The sequence below is a fragment of the Apium graveolens genome, chromosome 1, assembly GCF_009905375.1.
Source record: "Apium graveolens cultivar Ventura chromosome 1, ASM990537v1, whole genome shotgun sequence".
NCBI classification, from domain to species: Eukaryota; Viridiplantae; Streptophyta; class Magnoliopsida; order Apiales; family Apiaceae; genus Apium; species Apium graveolens.
In genome coordinates, this window is record NC_133647.1 from 55295877 (window position 1) to 55315807 (window position 19931).

Sequence of the window (19931 nt, forward strand, 5' to 3'; positions counted from 1 at the left end):
ATCATGCATGAGTTTCCAGCAGCAAGAACCCCACAACAAAATGGAGTGGTGGAAAGGAAAAATAGATCTCTTATTAAAGCTGCAAGAATAATGCTAGAAGAATCAAAATTACCAACATATTTTTGGGCAGAAGCTGTAAATACTGCATGTTACACTCAGAATATTTCTCTAGTTAATCAAGCAAATTGCATGACACCCTACCAATTGTTCAAGAATAGGAAGCCAACATTGAACTTTCTCCATATCTTTGGCTGTAAATGCTATATCTTAAGGAATTAAACTGATCAGCATGGGAAGTTTGATGCCAAAGCAGATGAATGCATTTTTGTTGGTTATGCAGTTGGAAAAGCATATAGAGTCTACAATCTCAGAACCAACATTGTTATGGAATCTGTACATGTTGTGTTTGATGATAAAAATATTGAAGGACTGCAAGATGAATATTTCCATGAAAGCCTCAAATTTGACAATGTTGAGATGATATGTGAAGATAGTAATAATGAAAGTGATTAAGAACCAATATCTAGGGATAATGCAGAAAAGTCTACAACTAATGAAGCACATAATTCAACATCCGTCGAAAGACCAAGTGCATTATCCGTTGAAAGATAATCTGCATCATCCGTCAAAATTCAAAGAACAACATCCGTTGATCCATCAATATGAGTTAAAAGCCAAGTTAGATCACAATCAGAAAGAATCCCAACTTCAAGTCAAAGATCCACAAGCTCAGGGGGAGTTTCTTCTAATCAAAACTCTATCACACATCAAGACAATAATGAGGCCTCTTCATCTAGAGCTAATTTACCACAACAGATGAAATGGACTAGAGATCACCCTTTTGAACTGATTATTGGTGATGCATCTTCAAGAGTGCAAACAAGAAAAGCAACTCAAGAAGAATATCGGTATAGCGGCTTTCTATCTCAGGAGGAACCTAAAAAGGTAGAAGAAGCTCTGTTGGATCCTGATTGGGTTTTAGCTATGCAAGAAAGGAATAAAGTTTGAAAGTTGGTACCCAAGCCTAGAGGAGAGAATCCTATTGACACCAAGTGGGTATTCAAAAACAAGATGGATGAAAATGGCATAGTAATCAGGAACAAATCTAGATTGGTTGTTAAGGGCTACTGTCAACAAGAAGGAATAGGTTTTGATGAAACTTTTGCTCCTATTGCAAGACTTGAAGCCATCAGAATTTTCTTAGCCTATGCAGCCCATGTAAATTTTAAGGTCTATCAAATGGATGCCAAAAGTGCCTTTCTGAATGGAGATTTGGAGGAGGAAGTCTACGTCAGTCAGCCTCCTGGTTTTTAAGATCCAATTTCTTCAGAATATGTCTACTATCTTTTGAATGAAATTTATGGACTGAAGCAAGCACCTAGAGCCTGGTATGACACTTTGTCAAAATTCCTCTTAGAAAATCATTTCACAAGAGGTACTGCTGATAAAACCTTATTCTATAGAAATGTCAATGGCTCTAGCATACTTGTTCAAATTTATGTAGATGGTATTATATTTGGCTCTACAAATGAAAAAGTTTGCAAAAAGTTTGCCAAATTAATGCAAAGTAAATATGAAATGAGCATGATGGAAAAACTAACTTACTTTCTTGATTTAAAAGTTAAGCAAGTCAGTGATGGAATATCCATTAGTCAAACTAAATATATTTACGATCTTTTGAAGAAATTTGGCTTAATGGATTGCACATTTATAAAAAATACCATGGCCACTGTAATTAAACTTGAGTTAAACACTACGGAAAAGTTTGTGGATATTTCAAGCTATAGAGGCATGGTTGGCTCATTTTTATATTTAACAGCCAGTAGGCCATATATAATGTTTGCTACATATCTTTGTGCTAGATTTCAAGCTGATCCTAGAGAATCTCATTTAGTAGCTATTAAGAGAATTTTCAGATATCTCGAAGGAACACCAAAACTTGTCATTTGGTATCCTAGAGATTCTGGTTTTGATCTAACTGGTTATTTAGATGCAGATTATGCAGGTTGTAAAATTGATAGAAAAAGTACTACAAGAACCTGTCAATTTCTAGGAAACAAGCAAGTATCTTGGTTCAGTAAAAAGCAAAATTCAGTCTCTACTTCTACAGCTGAGGCTGAATATATTGCTGCAGGTAGTTGTTGTGCACAGATTTTATGGATGAAAAATCAACTGTTGGACTATGGTCTACAGGTGAATAAGATTCTTATTTTCTGTGACAACACAAGTGCAATTACTGAAAATCCAGTTCAACATTCAAGGACCAAGCACATTGACATCAAGTACCTCTTCATTAGAAAACATGTCATGAATGGTACTGTGGAACTTCATTCTGTTCCAAGTGAGAAGCAGCTTGCACACATATTTACCAAGCCACTTGATGAATCCACCTTTACCAGGTTGGTAAGTGAGTTAGGTATTCTTAATTACTCATAAATATGTTTTGATGTCTAAGCAGTTTGTATTGCAGCTAAAATAATATCTGATATTTCTTGTCAAAGATGTAAATTTTGGCCTAGTCGGAACTTACATCTCGATGGATGTTCATTATCCGTTGGAAATGAATATCCGTTGATTCTTTTCATCAGTTGAAATATTAAATATTATTCTGGGTGCTTTTATCGAGGTAAATAACTGTCCAATCGTTATCTGTCGAATAGCTCTCAATCCTAGCCGTTAATTCTAGGCATTATCCGTCGAATTTACTTACAACCTGTAAGTATATTTCGATGGATAATCAGTAGAATTGTAACAGTTTATTTTATTGTTCAATGGATATTTTGGGATAATTTGATTGGTTAGTTTATTTTACCTTTTTAACTTTTGAAAGTTAATTTTTGAGAAAGTATAAAAGACAAATTCATTTTCATTTTTACTTTTATCTTTCTCAAGCAAGTTATAACTCCCTCGTCTCCAAAGAAAGAACCCCCTTTCTGCAAAAACTCTTAATCACAACTATGGCACCAGTAGTCAAAATCATGTCTCAAACCTTGTTTTTTTATGAAAAGAACAACTTTGTGGCTCTAGTGAACAAGCAAATTCCAGCTTCTGAAGACTGTCATAAAATGATGGAATTCATGCTGAATTGCAAACTGAGTTATGCAATGCTTGAGTCTCCAACCATCTACTGTGAGGTTGTCGAGGAAATTTTGACTATAGCAGTGTTCAACTCAAAGGACAAAACTATTATCTTCAATCTCAAAGGTAATGAACACTGTGTTACCTATGATAAAATTGAAAAATGCTTCAAACTTCCTGAAATTAACACACTTGCTCCATACATAAACACTGATGTGAGTAACATGCTAGTTTCTATGGGCTATGCTCTTGATGCCACTAAGTTTGGTGATGTTAGGAGAATGGGTCTTAGGAAAAGATGGAGTTTTTTATGTGATTCATTTATTCAGGTGTTTTTTGGAAAAATTAGCAATTTTGATGTTGTAAATTACTCACTTGTGCACATGCTTTATATGCTTTTAAGTGATAAGTATTTCAATTTTAGCACCTCTGTAATGTTTGAATTAGGAGGTAAATTAATAGATATAAAGAAGAGGTCTAAGAACATCTATTATGCTAGATTCTTTATGATGTTAGCTAATTTTGCTACTGAGGATCTCTCCATTGTGAACCCAACAAACAAGTTAGATTGTTGGGTCCAAGAGAGAAGAATTATTGCTGACTTGAACATGGTAAATCACCACAAGGATGTTCCACTTGTGTACATGCCAAATATGGAGCAGCCTCAGGTAAGTGAGGTAAACACTTTTGTCCCTACTACTTCTCTACCACCAGTTTCTTTGTAGACAACTGTGGCTATGACATCTATGACAATGACCAAACAGGTGCCTACCCAAGCCACAAAACCTAGAATTTCAAAATCCAAGTCAAAGAAAGCCCCCTCTAGTTTCTCTCAAAAGAACCTAGTTGTAACATCCACTAAAAACCAAGAGGGGAGTGTGAAGGGAAGTAATTCTGGTGAGGGAGAGGGTGAACATAAAAGAAACCATAAGTATAAGGAGAGAGAGGTGTGTGTAACCCAACCTAGCCACACTGCAGTTTCCCAACAAGGTGTAGTTCTTAATAAGGATTTAAGCTCATTCATAGTTTCTTCTTCTCAAAAGGATGTTACTATGAAACAACTCTCAACCAAGAGCACAGGCCAAGAGGGTTAAGGACACAGACTCATCCTAAACTTACACAAGAAAGAAGAAATTTAAAACACTTGGGGATACACAAGGTGCACACACTGTGCCCACTACAGTCAAAGACTCAGTTCATGTACCTTCTCAAATACAGGTTGATGTGCCTCCAATAAATGTGGAGTCACATCCAAAATCTAAAGAAGCACCTCATACACAAAACTCACCCAATATCTCTTTGGATGTGGACATGATTCACACATCAATTCCTGATTCTCCATCTTTAACTCTGCTGGAGAAGCCAAAATCTCAAGCAAGTAAGAATCATATTTTAGGTGATTTGTTGGCTCACTTGCCATTTCTGTCTGATTCTATTGAGAAATCTGTGCATAATCTCAAATAAATCACCACAGATTCTACAGTAGTTTCAACTCCAAACTCTGTCATTTCAACTATCTCGACGGATATTGTTCATCCGCTGACCAGTGATTGTATCTCGACAGATGTGCTTACCAACAATTATCCGGGTAATATATAATAGATGATGTCAAAGATTACTGAAGCTGAAAATGTCATTAGCAATCAGTTAAGCTTGGGGCCAATCCTAAGTAAGTTGTATTGTCATCTAAATTTATATTATGTACTTGTAACACTTAAAGTCTGTAAAAATGCAAAGGAGCAGACTGGAGTCTTTTTCCTAAAACAGTCTCAAGCCTAAGGATTCTATCCGGAAGAAGATCAAGAAGATCATGCCTCAGAAGAATTTTGAAGAAGCTTGGAGTTGAATAAATCTGTTTGGAGAAAAATGTTCTAAGTCAAGATCTCTACTCGCCACAGATTCAATATTATAGAGAAGTCATTCGAGAACTCCAGAATGACTTATCGAGAAGTCATTCAAACTCAAGAGAGTACCAACGGATAAGCAATATTTACTCGACGGATGAGCTATATATATCCACTGGATGGATGAATAATGTAACGCCCCCAAATCCGGGGTCAGAGGATTTGGTCGTCACGAAGAAACCTCAATCCAAAATAACCTATTTAATTGATAAATAAATGCCAGCGGAAGATATTTGACATAAATGACCCCAATTAATCCAAGATCTTTTAAGGTTACAGTTCTAGAAACAAGAATTCCAAATTCCATCAATAATTTTTTTCATTTTCTTTTAAAACTCTTTTCAATAAATTCCAACTCAAAAGTAAACCCACTAGTATAACTTCAAAATGAAGTATACTAGGCCCAAATAAAATACACAACTATAATTTAATATAATATAAACAACTTTACACAATAAAACTTACACTAGTCCGCAAACCCTGGACCAACCACCTTCCAAAAGCTTCTTCTTAGCTTCCTCGAATTACGCAGCTAACTAGCGCAAGCTAATCCTCACTGGAGGTTAAATTTGAAAACAGACAAGTATGAGCGAAAGAAATGCTCAGCAAGATCATTATAGCATATATAGGGTCGTTTTGATATAAAACCGACATCTGCATCAGCGCAGAACATTTAAAATCATAATTACCGAATCATAATATTTTAGTTGAGGAATCCTAGAATTGATTCCTTGATTGTATTCAAAACCATTTTGATATTTTTGAGCGAAATGCTTCAGCAATACTTTGAATCTTGACCAGAATCAAACTCGTAAACAGTGTTTACGGAAATATCGTAAACCACAATAACATGAAACAATGATTATGGATTGAATCATAAACTTTATTCAAAACCGAACTCTTCAAATTAATACTTATTTTGCTGTCATATCAAATTAGATATCAATACGAACTTTGATGCTCACAACATTCCATACTGAAGTCAACATCATTCATCTATACTAATACCACCTTTGATATTTAACAACAACGTAAGTATCAGCATAAATCAAAATCTGAATCCAAACTGCACTTTACCATTATTCCAAAACAGAAACAGTTGATAAATCATTTATTCTATGAATAAAAAAATGATATGATAATTTAGATTAGGATCATCGTCCAACGGCGTACTATCACATGCTGATCAGCCCGTGTGATAGCACAAGGTCATGATTCATAGAAACGTGACCCCAAAAACACGAGTACTCAAACAAAGGCAATATACCTGCCTGTGGCAAAAGTTGTGTCATAATATTCCATATGGCACTTAGAAATAGCCCTCCGCTGGACCGTCCGTCCCGGTCACTTACGCAATTATGATCCAATCTTAAAACCTTTTATTGAAATGGGGTCATAATAATTGACACCCGAAATAATTTTATTTCCCCCAATTCTTGGGTAGAAATATTCGCAACTAAATCACTTTTCTCAAAATCCAAAACATTTATAAATCTGATAATTGGATAAGTAAAATCACTTGACTATTCTGAACATAGAATAGCAGAGGGTACTTGCGTAAACAGAATCATTTAATTCAGCGATATGTAAAACATTTATCGATTCTAAACTGAGAATAGGGAAAGCAATACTTGCATGATACGATTCAAAATAAATATCACTTGAACAATAAGTGATGATAGGGATACTTGCCTTTGGCTTTTTTTTAGCAGTTAGTCACACTCGCAAAGACGCATCTATTATGACATTCTGTCTCAAAATATCACCGTCCTTCTTTTCAACACTTTACTGATATATTGCTCCTGCGATTGCTAGAAGCCAGATATCCAATACCATTCCATTCCATTCTTTATCCAATACATTGTCCTGATCAACTCGAACGATCCGCATCTATAATTAAAATATATAACTTTAATTGTCTAAACGATAATCACTCGACGAACTACGCGTCAAAATCCTATCGTCTGCCCATACGATGGCCCACACATAAATATAACAGACAATCACAGGTCTCTTGATCCACATATGCACATAATTCACATAGCACGTAAGCACATAATCCACGTACCACATAATTCATATCACATATGACTCAGTTCGTCAAAAGGGTCGACTCGGTACGTTTAAAATGGAAATCGGGTCAAAATACGATTTATCGATCAATAATCGACTTAGAATGACTTGTAAAACAAGTAACCTTTTAAAACAAAATGATTTGGGTCTCAAAAGTATTTTTAATGAAAGCGGAATATTTTTCTGAGTCTGTACGCGTTCGTTTCGTATAAAACGGACGAACGTTTTTTTTTATGAATTTTTGAACATTTTTCGGAATAAAAACAATCTTCGAATCATTTATAACTAAATAATAGGGCTCGAACACCCGAAAATAATTTTATAAGAATTATCGAGCCTGGAAAATAATTTAAAATAATATTTTCTTGGAAATCGGACAGCACCTCCTCTATTTCTCGGACTGCCAGTCGATATCATATCGACACAACCAACAAAAATCAACACAATAATTTATATTTACGCATATAAACACTCCAGAAATGAATAACACGGCCACCTGAACTAAAACTTGGACCAAAAGTGACTTCTCCAACAATTTCTAAAAATTATGAAATAAATATATAAACACTAACATGCTATAATATACAAAAGTACGAAGGCGGAATTTTGGAATCGTTACCCAAAATAAATTCTGATCACCTGTAACGCCCCCAAATCCGGGGTCAGAGGATTTGGTCGTCACGAAGAAATCTCAATCCAAAACAACCTATTTAATCGATAAATAAATGCCAGCGGAAGATATTTGACATAAATGACCCCAATTAATCCAAGGTCTTTTAAGGTTACAGTTCTAGAAACAAGAATTCCAAATTCCATCAATAATTTTTTTCATTTTCTTTTAAAACTCTTTTCAATAAATTCCAACTCAAAAGTAAACCCACTAGTATAACTTCGAAATGAAGTATACTAGGCCCAAATAAAATACACAACTATAATTTAATATAATATAAACAACTTTACACAATAAAACTTACACTAGTCCGCAAACCCTGGACCAACCACCTTCCAAAAGCTTCTTCTTTGCTTCCTCGAATTACGCAGCTAACTAGCGCAAGCTAATCCTCACTGGAGGTTAAATTTGAAAACAGACAACTATGAGCGAAAGAAATGCTCAGCAAGATCATTATAGCATATATAGGGTCGATTTGATATAAAACCGACATCTGCATCAGCGCAGAACATTTAAAATCATAATTGCCAAATCATAATATTTTAGTTGAGGAATCCTAGAATTGATTCCTTGATTGTATTCAAAACCATTTTGATATTTTTGAGCGAAATGCTTCAGCAATACTTTGAATCTTGACCAGAATCAAACTCGTAAAACAGTGTTTACGGAAATATCGTAAACCACAATAACATGAAACAATGATTATGGATTGAATCATAAACTTTATTCAAAACCGAACTCTTCAAATTAATACTTATTTTGCTGTCATATCAAATTAGATATCAATACGAACTTTGATGCTCACAACATTCCATACTGAAGTCAACATCATTCATTTATACTAATACCACCTTTGATATTTAACAACAACGTAAGTATCAGCATAAATCAAAATCTGAATCCAAACTGCACTTTACCATTATTCCAAAACAGAAACAGTTGATAAATCATTTATTCTATGAATAAAAAAAATGATATGATAATTTAGATTAGGATCATCCTCCGACGGACGTACTATCACATGTTGATCAGCCCGTGTGATAGCACAAGGTCATGATTCATAGAAACGTGACCCCAAAAACATGAGTACTCAAACAAAGGCAATATACCTGCCTGTGGCAAAAGTTGTGTCATAATATTCCATATGGCACTTAGAAATAGCCCTCCGTTGGACCGTCCGTCCCGGTCACTTACGCAATTATGATCCAATCTTAAAACCTTTTATTGAAATGGGGTCATAATAATTGACACCCGAAATAATTTTATTTCCCCCAATTCTTGGGTAGAAATATTCGCAACTAAATCACTTTTCTCAAAATCCAAAACATTTATAAATCTGATAATTGGATAAGTAAAATCACTTGACTATTCTGAACATAGAATAGCAGAGGGTACTTGCGTAAACAGAATCATTTAATTCAGCGATATGTAAAACATTTATCGATTCTAAACTGAGAATAGGGAAAGCAATACTTGCATGATACGATTCAAAATAAATATCACTTGAACAATAAGTGATGATAGGGATACTTGCCTTTGGGTATTTTTTAGCAGTTAGTCACACTCGCAAAGACGCATCTATTATGACATTCTGTCTCAAAATATCACCGTCCTTCTTTTCAACACTTTACTGATATGTTGCTCCTGCGATTGCTAGAAGCCAGATATCCAATACCATTCCATTCCATTCTTTATCCAATACATTGTCCTGATCAACTCGAACGATCCGCATCTATAATTAAAATATACAACTTTAATTATCTAAACGATAATCACTCGACGAACTACGCGTCAAAATCCAATCGTCTACCCATACGATGGCCCACACATAAATATAACAGACAATCACAGGTCTCTTGATCCACATATGCACATAATTCACATAGCACGTAAGCACATAATCCACGTATCACATAATTCATATCACATATGACTCAATTCGTCAAAAGGGTCGACTCGGTACGTTTAAAATGGAAATCGGGTCAAAATACGATTTATCGATCAATAATCGACTTAGAATGACTTGTAAAACAAGTAACCTTTCAAAACAAAATGATTTGGGTCTCAAAAGTATTTTTAATGAAAGCGGAATATTTTTCTGAGTCTGTACGTGTTTGTTTCGTATTAAACGGACGAACGGTTTATTTATTATGAATTTTTGAACATTTTTCGTTATAAAAACAATCTTCGAATCATTTATAACTAAATAATGGGGCTCGAACACCCGAAAATAATTTTATAAGAATTATCGAGCCTGGAAAATAATCTAAAATAATATTTTCTTGGAAATCGGACAGCACCTCCTCTATTTCTCGGAATGCCAGTCGATATCATATCGACACAACCAACAAAAATCAACACAATAATTTATATTTACGCGTATAAACACTCCAGAAATAAATAACACGGCCACCTGAACCAAAACTCGGACCAAAAGTGACTTCTCCAACAATTTCTAAAAATTATGAAATAAATATATAAACACTAACATGCTATAATATACAAAAGTACGAAGGCGGAATTTTGGAATCGTTACCCATAATAAATTCTGATCACCCCGAAGAGAAAATCTGATGTCCGGAAAATATCTTCAGAAAAATCCAAAATTAATAGCAATAGATATATACACGCTGAGATGCCATGTGGAGTAATCACCGTCTCCAAACTCTTTTTCTACGCCCCGAAAATAAATTAAAACGAAAATATAACGGAAATATGCCCCGCAATTTTTCTTCTCAAAACCATGCAATATATATACCTATGCGTAGGTATCGAAGCGCTGATCGTTTATATATATACCAATTGAAATTTCGATATACGGTTTGCAAGATATGAATTTTTGAAAATTAAAAGTATATAAACTGGGAGAGAGACAGAGAGACAGAAGAGAAGGAGGCTGGGTAAAGAAATTGGGGGGCGGTTGACACGCGGATAAGGAGGGTGGGGGGTACGTGGGTAGCCAGGGGGTTGGGGTTTTGACACGTTTTTTTTTTTTTTTAACAGAGCACATCAATATATCCTTATTTATACCTGAAAATTTTGTTTTGTCCGGCATTTCTCAACTTATAGAATAAACGCGCCGGTAAATAAAATCAGAAAAATTATCAAACAAATTCTAAAATTCTCAGAATAATTAAAACCTAATAAAATAAAATTTTCATAAATTTTAAAGCATTTTTGACTCGCTCACTATACCCGCATTACACAATTAACGAACCGAGATGCACTTGAAACAAATTCAGAAAATCACGAAAATAGTCTTAAAATGTTATAAATATTCCGAAGTTTATAAAAAACATAAATTTTGAAATTTTAAAATAATTTTTGAAACGCAATTTATACCCGCTTTTAGCAATTAAATGATTCAACTTGCGGGTAAAATTAATCCTAAAAATTCCCAAAATAATTTTAAAATTCTCAGAATATTCCAAACTTAAATAAATATGAGTTTCGTAATTTTTGAAGAATTTTGGAATTAAATACGGATTTTACAAATAAATGAAATCAGAAAAATCATACAGGGCTAAATAATTGATGAAATATTGATTTCTAAATTTTATAAAATCCCAAAAATAATTATTGTAATTATAAAGTCATAAAAATATTTTTTAAAAAAAATAAAATATTTATGAAATTAGATTTTCAATAAAATCACTTTTAAAGACAAAAACAAAACGATACGACTCAGTAATTAATAATACAAATAATCCTCAATCACAACTGAGTCCCACACAATTAATATTACATATAACACATAGCAGACAAAATATCCATGCAATCCCTAATATTACTAAACGAACTCAATTTACCGATATCAATAAAATCGGCTTTCAAATAACTTTTGAAAATAATACATTTAAGCAAATATTTTTAGAAATTAACAAGGATCGATATAACACTTAACAATTAGCACATTACCATTTAATAACACAAACTCGTCAAATAGGAATAAAATATCCACCATTTTATTCTTTCTAAATCAGAAAATCACATAAACATATTCAAATAATAATAATAATAATTCTGAAAATACGGGATATTACAAATAACATCTACTCGACGGATGAGAAATATCTACTCGACGGATAAGCTATACATCTACTCGACGGATGAGAAATATATACTCAATGGATAAAGCAATATCCACCGGGAGTAGAGAAGTCAGGAAAGTTACTAGAGAACTCAAAAAGATATCGACAAGTCATTCCATCACTAGAGAACTCAGAGTTATCGAGAAGTCTATATCCATTCGAGAACTTAGGGATATCTACAAGGCAAGTGAAGTTATGAAGACTAGAGATCTCGATGAGCTGAAGATCTCTACAAGCCAAACTCATTATAGAGTACCAAACACCTCGATAAGCCTTTATACTTATCGAGATATCAAGTGTTCAAATGAATCAAACTGGAGATCTCAAAGTATAGTCTCGAAGTACAGAATTGCAGATCAGTTTAATATCCAAGATAAACAATCAACAAACAATCCAAGAGCTGGATTCACAAGTCTACAAAAAGAAGTTTGAAAAGTGTGCAAGACCAATGGCAAAGATTAACTGACAGAGGAAGATTAAAGTAAACACGGGATGCTAAAGATATGCGAAGCCAGAAATGGAAGATTTGCTTTTCTATAAATAGAAATGATAAGTGACAGTTTAGAAAAGCTAATAGCATGTTTATTATCCACTGTGTAAACCAGTAGTTAACTGAGCGATAAAGTTAACACTAGTCCTCTAGTTAGAAGTAAAAAATTAGAGAAAAATTCTTGTAACAATCTCGAGAAGAAGCTGAGCTCTTTAACTTAAAAGAGCTTTGAAATTTTGTAGCAAAGCATCTTAATTTTTAATAAAAAAATTAAGTGAGTTTTAAAGATCTGTGTTCGTTATTTTATGTAAGTTTAATTTCTGCATGAACACCTTTCTATACAAGATTTAATTTACTTTGTTCAACCATTATCTTTTAAGAAAAGCCTAAAATCAGAAAAACACATTCACCCCCCCCCTGTGTGTGATTCGTTACCTAACAATCCGTTGAACCCTTCAACTTCTACTTCGAAAGATGTCTCTCATCTGTTAACTTTCTCTGCACCACTTAAAATCTTAACTATCGTTACAAGTGCATATTATTTGGTAGATGTGCAATAACTCCTAGGATTGAGGGAAGGGAGTGAACAGAGTGAGAGGCTGAGTTGCTCTCAGGCAAAAGGAAAGGAAAAGAGTGAATCTATGCAAGTTATTTCTTCCAGCTTGGCAAAAGTGAGTTAGTGGAGTACCACCTTAGTAGGTGAAGGTGAGGGTGTGAGGGTGGGAAGCCAAGGGAAGCCCTTGATGCAAGAAAAGAAAGATTATGAGAGAAAAGCAGGTACAGAAGAATGGGAAGAGCCCATTATAAGTGAGTTAAGGGATGTCAATGAGGCTGAAAAGAGTCAGCTCTTTTAGCAAGATTATCAAGCTGTCTTAGACTCTGTTTCTTATGAAGATGAGGCATTTACTCACCCTGTTCCAGCTTATCAAGTTTTAGTTGAACAGGACAATGTGGCTGCTGAGAGAATTCTCAACTTGGTGCACACAACCGCTTCTATGCAAAAGGCCAAGGATGCAATCACTTCCATATCACCCACAGCTAGTGATGATGTTGATTATCCAACTGGTGGTTCTGAGGATATGTTTGAGGATGAAGATGATGATGAAGGAGATTACATGGATATAGGGGAGAAGGAGGCCCTAGCTCAAGATCAAATACTCCATCTTGGGTGTTTTCTAAAGAATGTGATCAGCACCATTTCAAATCCACTATCTTTCGCATCATTCAACAAACTCAGACAACTCTTCAAGCTACTACAAAAGCCAATACCAAAAGACTTCTTCAAGCACATCTAGAATCTCTACATCTACACCAAATTCAATCTCTCAAGCAAAATCTAGTTGTCACTGAGCTCAAGACAGAAATTGGTCAAACCAAGAAGGATATCACCGCATGATTGGAGGCTACCTTTCATACCACAACAATGGTAGATATCAACAGACATCTTAGGAAAAAGTCTGATCTAGCCAGCAAAGTGGACTCCTTAGACACAAGGCTCAAAACCCTGGAAACATCTATTACTCAAATTCATCCCCATCAAGCTCAACAAACTCTGGTACTTCAGAACCTTGTGGTTGCACAAACCTCAACCTCCACTAATGTTGATGCTAACAAAAAGGGGGAGAACGACTCTATTGTTCCAGTTAGTCAAGGGAAGTCAACAAGTGAGGGGGAGAAAGTCCTCAACATACAAGTTAACAAGGTGATTGTTCCAGTAATTACTTTCACTAAGCCACCAGCCTTTGACAGTATTGATCTGATCAAAATAGCAGCAGCTAAGTTGGAGTCAAATGACAAATAGAAGAATCTTGATGAAGGCATCAAGAAGAAATTTGGTCCAATTGAGAAGCAAGACAAAGTTATCTCTCATTCTTCTTAATTAAGACTAATTTCAGCAAATGATATGAGCTCAGGGAATATGGAAAGAGGCCAATGCTCATCCATCAAATCTCCGAAGGCCAATGTGACTTTTAAACCCAAGAGAAATTATCAAAAGAAATCAGATAAAAATCCGTTGGACCTAATGTATGAAACCCCTAAGCCAGATGGAAAGAAGCTGCCAGGAAGGTCCATTGATTTCTTCAAGTATCTCAGAGACTCAGTGCTAAAGAAAAGGATTGCTACAATCTACAGAAATAGTAAATTAATTTGTGTAGTGGCTGGACATCCACAGTTTGCAGAGGCTACGAAGGAAGAAAAGGTGAGGCTCAAACAACAACAAAAGCAATGTGTTTTAGATGCCAAGAACCAAACTGAGAAGCCTGCAATCACAGAAACTGATTTGCCAACTAAAACATCTGAGAATCTGATTTAAGGAAGGCAAGAAAAACCAAAGCAGACAAGGAGATTTAGAAAGAGGAAGCAGGATTTCAATGATGATAAGGAAGATTACATGCATGTCCAGTCTACAACTTCAAGTCAACCAGCCATACCAACAATAAAGGAGGCTGAATTCAAGGGTGATCCCAAGATAACCTTCCATGGCGAACCTGTAATTCCTACGGATGAACCCATAGATTGGGACAGTTTGCCTCTTCCTGATCTAAACATTCCAATCTTTGCCAAACCAAGAAAGACAAAGAAAAGAGCAGTCAAAATGGTCAAGCCTGTCAAATTTCAATCCAATTCAGTAACCAAACCCAAACCCATTGTCAACAAGGGAGATCAACTCTTCATTTGTGACATTAAAGAATTCTCAGACATAAATCTTTATCTGGATGAGCTAGAAGAAGTTAGATTTATTGATGCTTACAAACATTTTCCAGAAAGATTAGTCTTCAAGTACAAGGATGGAAGAAAGATGACTTGTCCACTTCACAGAATTCTCAATGAAGGTTATTCTATTTTGGTGAAGATTTTCACCTTAGTAAAGAAGAAGTTTGGATTCAACTTTGTTGCCAAGAGAATGGTATTGAACAAAATTGAGGAGATAATGAACAACAAAAGAAATCCATTGCTCTACCAAGAGTATTAACCATTCATTTTACTGGAGATAGGGTGCATTTAAGGCCATACTGGATAATGGAGTTCAAGGATGAAAAAAGCATCAGAAGATTCTTCAGACTAGAAGATCAGCTAAAAATCTATAGCAATGAAACTCTCAAGGAGATGCAAGAAAAGCTGGATCAGTCAAATGAGGATGAATTTGAATTCTACAGGCAACTCCAATACCAGATTGAAGAAAACAATGTGAAAGTGGGAAAGAAGTTTAGACAATCAAGGAAATGAGCTAAATTTGCTCAATGTAAAGGAGCACCTTGAAAATGATCTATGAGATTTTCTACAAACCTTCCTCTCTGTGTTTGTCAATAATTTGCAGCATTTGTTAATTTTATCTACTAGAAATCTGTCTGTATTCATGGGGTGTTTTGTTATTATCAAGTTTCTCTTAATTTATGGCTACAATTCCAGTAGACATAAATTGGGGGAGATTGTTAGAAATATGTTGTGCAATTGATGATATGTTGAACAAAACACTCAGTAGATTTAATTCAGTGATATTGTAGCTTTCAACGGATGATCAATTCAACATCTGTTGAAAGAGTAACTTATGTAACAATAAGAATAGTAGCACATTCCTGCATATAATAATGCTTTAGTGATCTAGATGTTGCAGAATGTTTTAGTCATTTTGACTACTAGATTGATATGCAAGATAGGTTGGTTAAATGTAAATATTAGATGCCTTCTAATCTTGTATAAATGAAATGGAGTCAACAACCAAGAAAACAGTTTCAACGGATGATCCACAAAGCTTCAACGGATGATCAACTGAAGCCTCAACGGATGAACAAATTCAAAAGAGCATCTAATAGTGACTTGACAGTCACATGCGTTGGTTGTGTGAAAATGGAAGGTGGCAGCCTAATTCAGGTTTTAGATAAAAAAGAAGCATTTTCATTTCCATCATATACTGAAGATATTCAAAGATGCTGGATTGAGAAATGAAGCAGCATGAAATTTGACCAGAGATATTTCGTCTTATTTGTTTGTCTTCTTATCATGTATCTTGGTGATATATAAACCAAAATTAGCAAGTTGAAAAATAACCAAGTTAGTAAGCAATTACCAGAGAAATAAAAAAAGCTACATCTGTAAAGAATTTCTCTGTTCTTTGTAAGTTCAACTTGTAAGCAGCTGTGTGCAAACATTGCATCACAGAGTTCTCATATTAATATATATCTCTGGTGGAAAAGTTCAATCCACCATAAAGTTTTTAAATACTTGTATTTTATTACTTTGTATTTTCATTTCATCAATACTTTCATTCCGCACCATAGCCAAATCAAACACAGTTATATATTCATAGTAGAACTGTTCTTAAAAATAAAAAAGTAGGAAAAATTGGATTCAACCCCCCTTCTGTAATTCTTTGTTAGATTGTTAGGGAATAACAAATCCCTACCGCAAGATCCATGTATAATGACTGGATAATTATGGAGAATAGATGTTTACCTTAATAAAACTTTCCTTCTGATTGTAATAGATGTTCTGATCTAGATGAACCACAACATTCCTCCTTTCGAAGATCTGTTCTCCAAGGTATCCACATGAACGTCCGATCATCCAACGATCATCGGAGCCGGTACTATCCGATTTGGTTACCTCTCTCTCTCTCTCTTACTCTCTCTAGCCTCTCTAAGATGTAGAGCTACTAGGGTTTTTTCTCAAAAACGTGATGTAACTTGTAACCCTAAAAATGTATATATAGGGGAGAGAGGATTAATGCCTAACCCTAAACCTAATGGGATTCTAAAAATGACCAATTCTGATTTTTGGGTTTACATTATTATTAAATTCGAATTCTAATATATATACAATTAATCAAGTCTCACTTAATTAATTTAATAATTAAATTCGAATTAATAATAATAAAATATTTAAATTCATAATTTAAATAACACTCCATTTTAAACATTCTTTGTGTGTGACCCTTCAGGTTATTATTACGTTGACAAAAATTTTATTTTCTAAAAATAAAATTATAAACAATGAGTGGCATCTAGTAACACATCATTGCTCCCCAAGTAATAATAATACTTGGTGATTCAATTGAACCTTTTGTGAATAATGTGCAATGTCATATAATCCCTTTAGCATTATAATATAGATCAAACTCAAGGCATGCATTGTGTCATCCTCTGTTAACGTTTAATCCTTCTTTCCTTGATCAATGACTAAACTATTAAACAAATCAGTATTTGAGCACGACCATGCTTTTTATAGTCTTACTCAATCAAGAGGCTAATAATACCACTCTTTTAATATAGGAGGGCTAAATCCCATTTAGATCATTCATATTTCTCATACGATTCATAATATACCCAATGTCTACTTTTATTATTACCCGGTCAAGGATAACTTTCAATAGTATCAAACTATATTAATTCTCGTATAGAAATATAATGATTTCAGGTCTAAGGACCAGTACATCATTATCACTGTGAGATTAACTTATGACACTTTAAACATGTAGTATCTCATAAAGGGTCAATCCAGTACCATGTATCTAATACATGTGCATGTGTTTTGACTTTATTATCACCATACCTATGATCAATGAGATGTGATCATCAGTCAACAAACACACTAGTCTCAATGTATTTATTATCGTCCTTTAACAATAATACTTGACTAGGGGCCTTTAGAAATATCAATACTATTCTCATAATCTCATTTATAAGTCACCTAGAGATATAGATTTACATATCATATTCCAATAATATTTATTAATCTAACATTTTAGTGGAGAAAATAAAGATATAATAAATTACTAAAGGATAATTCATATAATAATAATTAATAATCCAAATGTCTCATAACATAAACATAATAGTGTTGTCTCTAGGGCACACACCCTAACATATTGTACCGGAATCGTGTACTCTGGAGAACCCATCGTTTTCCTGCGAAAGGTTTGTAAAATTGCAGATTAGTCTCTGTAGTTTTGTAGATGGTGAAGTTTAGTCCCTATAGTTTGTAAAATTTTAAAAAAAGGGATTCCTGTTTTAAAAATTAATAAAAATTATATTTCCTATTTATTTTAATTTCAGAAATTCGTTTTTAATTATTAAAAATTTCAAAAATCATTAGTTTAATTCCAAAAATTATTTTTAATTTAAAAATAAATCCAAATTATTTAATTAATTAATTTTAGTTGATAATTAATTATTTAATTAGTCAACTAATTTAAATATTAATTGATTAATTGAATTAGTTGATTATTAATTAATATTAATCGATTATTTAATTAGATTTAATTATTATTTTTTATTTAAAAATTTTGAAAAATAGTTTCAAGCTTTAAAATATCATTTTAAATTATTTTCAAGGCTGGGTAATTATTATAAAATGATTTTAAAGTCAGATTCGGGTATTCGAACTTGTTATCTATTTACAAATGATTCGTCGACCCGTTTTAATTCCAAAAAATATTTAAAAATTCGTATTAAATACACGAAAAATCATTTTAACCTCAAATCTTCTTTGGTAATTATTTTTATCGAATATCTTACGTGCTATGTGCTATATCTGATCTGAATGATGTGCAATCAGCTTATGTGTATGTTGTTTAATTGTTTTTATCTTAACTTTCAATCCATTAGTCAAATTTGGGTGAAACGAAGGGTAGATAAAAGCTTGTAACGAATATGATAAGTGAGAATGACTATTGATAGATACTTGTGATGTCTAGTAGAGGAAGCAAGGCGTAGAAAGGGGAAGCAGATAGTCAGTGATTAGGAGTCGGTGAACGAGAACAAGTGAAGCATTAGCAGATTGAGAAAAGGCAAGTGATTCCTAAACTATCTTGATATGTGTTTGGAATAGTTCTCTTTTATATTGTAAGTGCTTTGAAGTATTTAACCTTAAACCCTAATTCCAGTTATTAATTTTGAGCCGTAAGCCTTATTCTTTGTAAACCATTGATTGTTGAATACCCAGATATGAACCACGGATATACGAAACTACTCCGCAAATACATACAAACTATATATTGATCACTGAACAAGAATTGTTTAATATACAAACCTTTATACCTTATACATTAGAAGATTAATCCTTATAACCACGAGACCTTGATTCTTCTGTTATCTGATTCTTTTATCGGCTTATAGCCAATCCTTGTACTTACCTTGTTATACCTTTTTGGTGATTGCAAATCACCTTATGCTTGAAGATAAATGTTTTTTATAATTCTGTTTATTGATTTACATTGCTTATTCTGTTATTGTTATAGAATTGGATCATTGTTTTATCGCAGTATTGTCACTATGACTTGCTGAACTAATTAGTTCACTCTTGCGAATCTGTTTATGTTCTTTTCTAGTTAAGAAGGAGCCCGTTGATAAAGAGGATCCCCAATCAAGTGTGCGAGCTAGGATTCCAGGTTGAAACGGAATAAGCTAGCTGAAGACTTTTGTTATAGTTTAAGTTTGAAATTTTGTAAGAATGTTTTATTTTCAGTTGTAAGTTAACCTAGATGGGTTTTGGTACGTTTGAAATTTAAGTGTGGTTGTGGCTTGTGTGCATACTTTAACCTATCGTGATTCGTGGAATATTCTATCATTCCTGTACCATCTTATCATTCCGAGCCTTCAGTTGGAGGGCCATCATCTGATCCACGC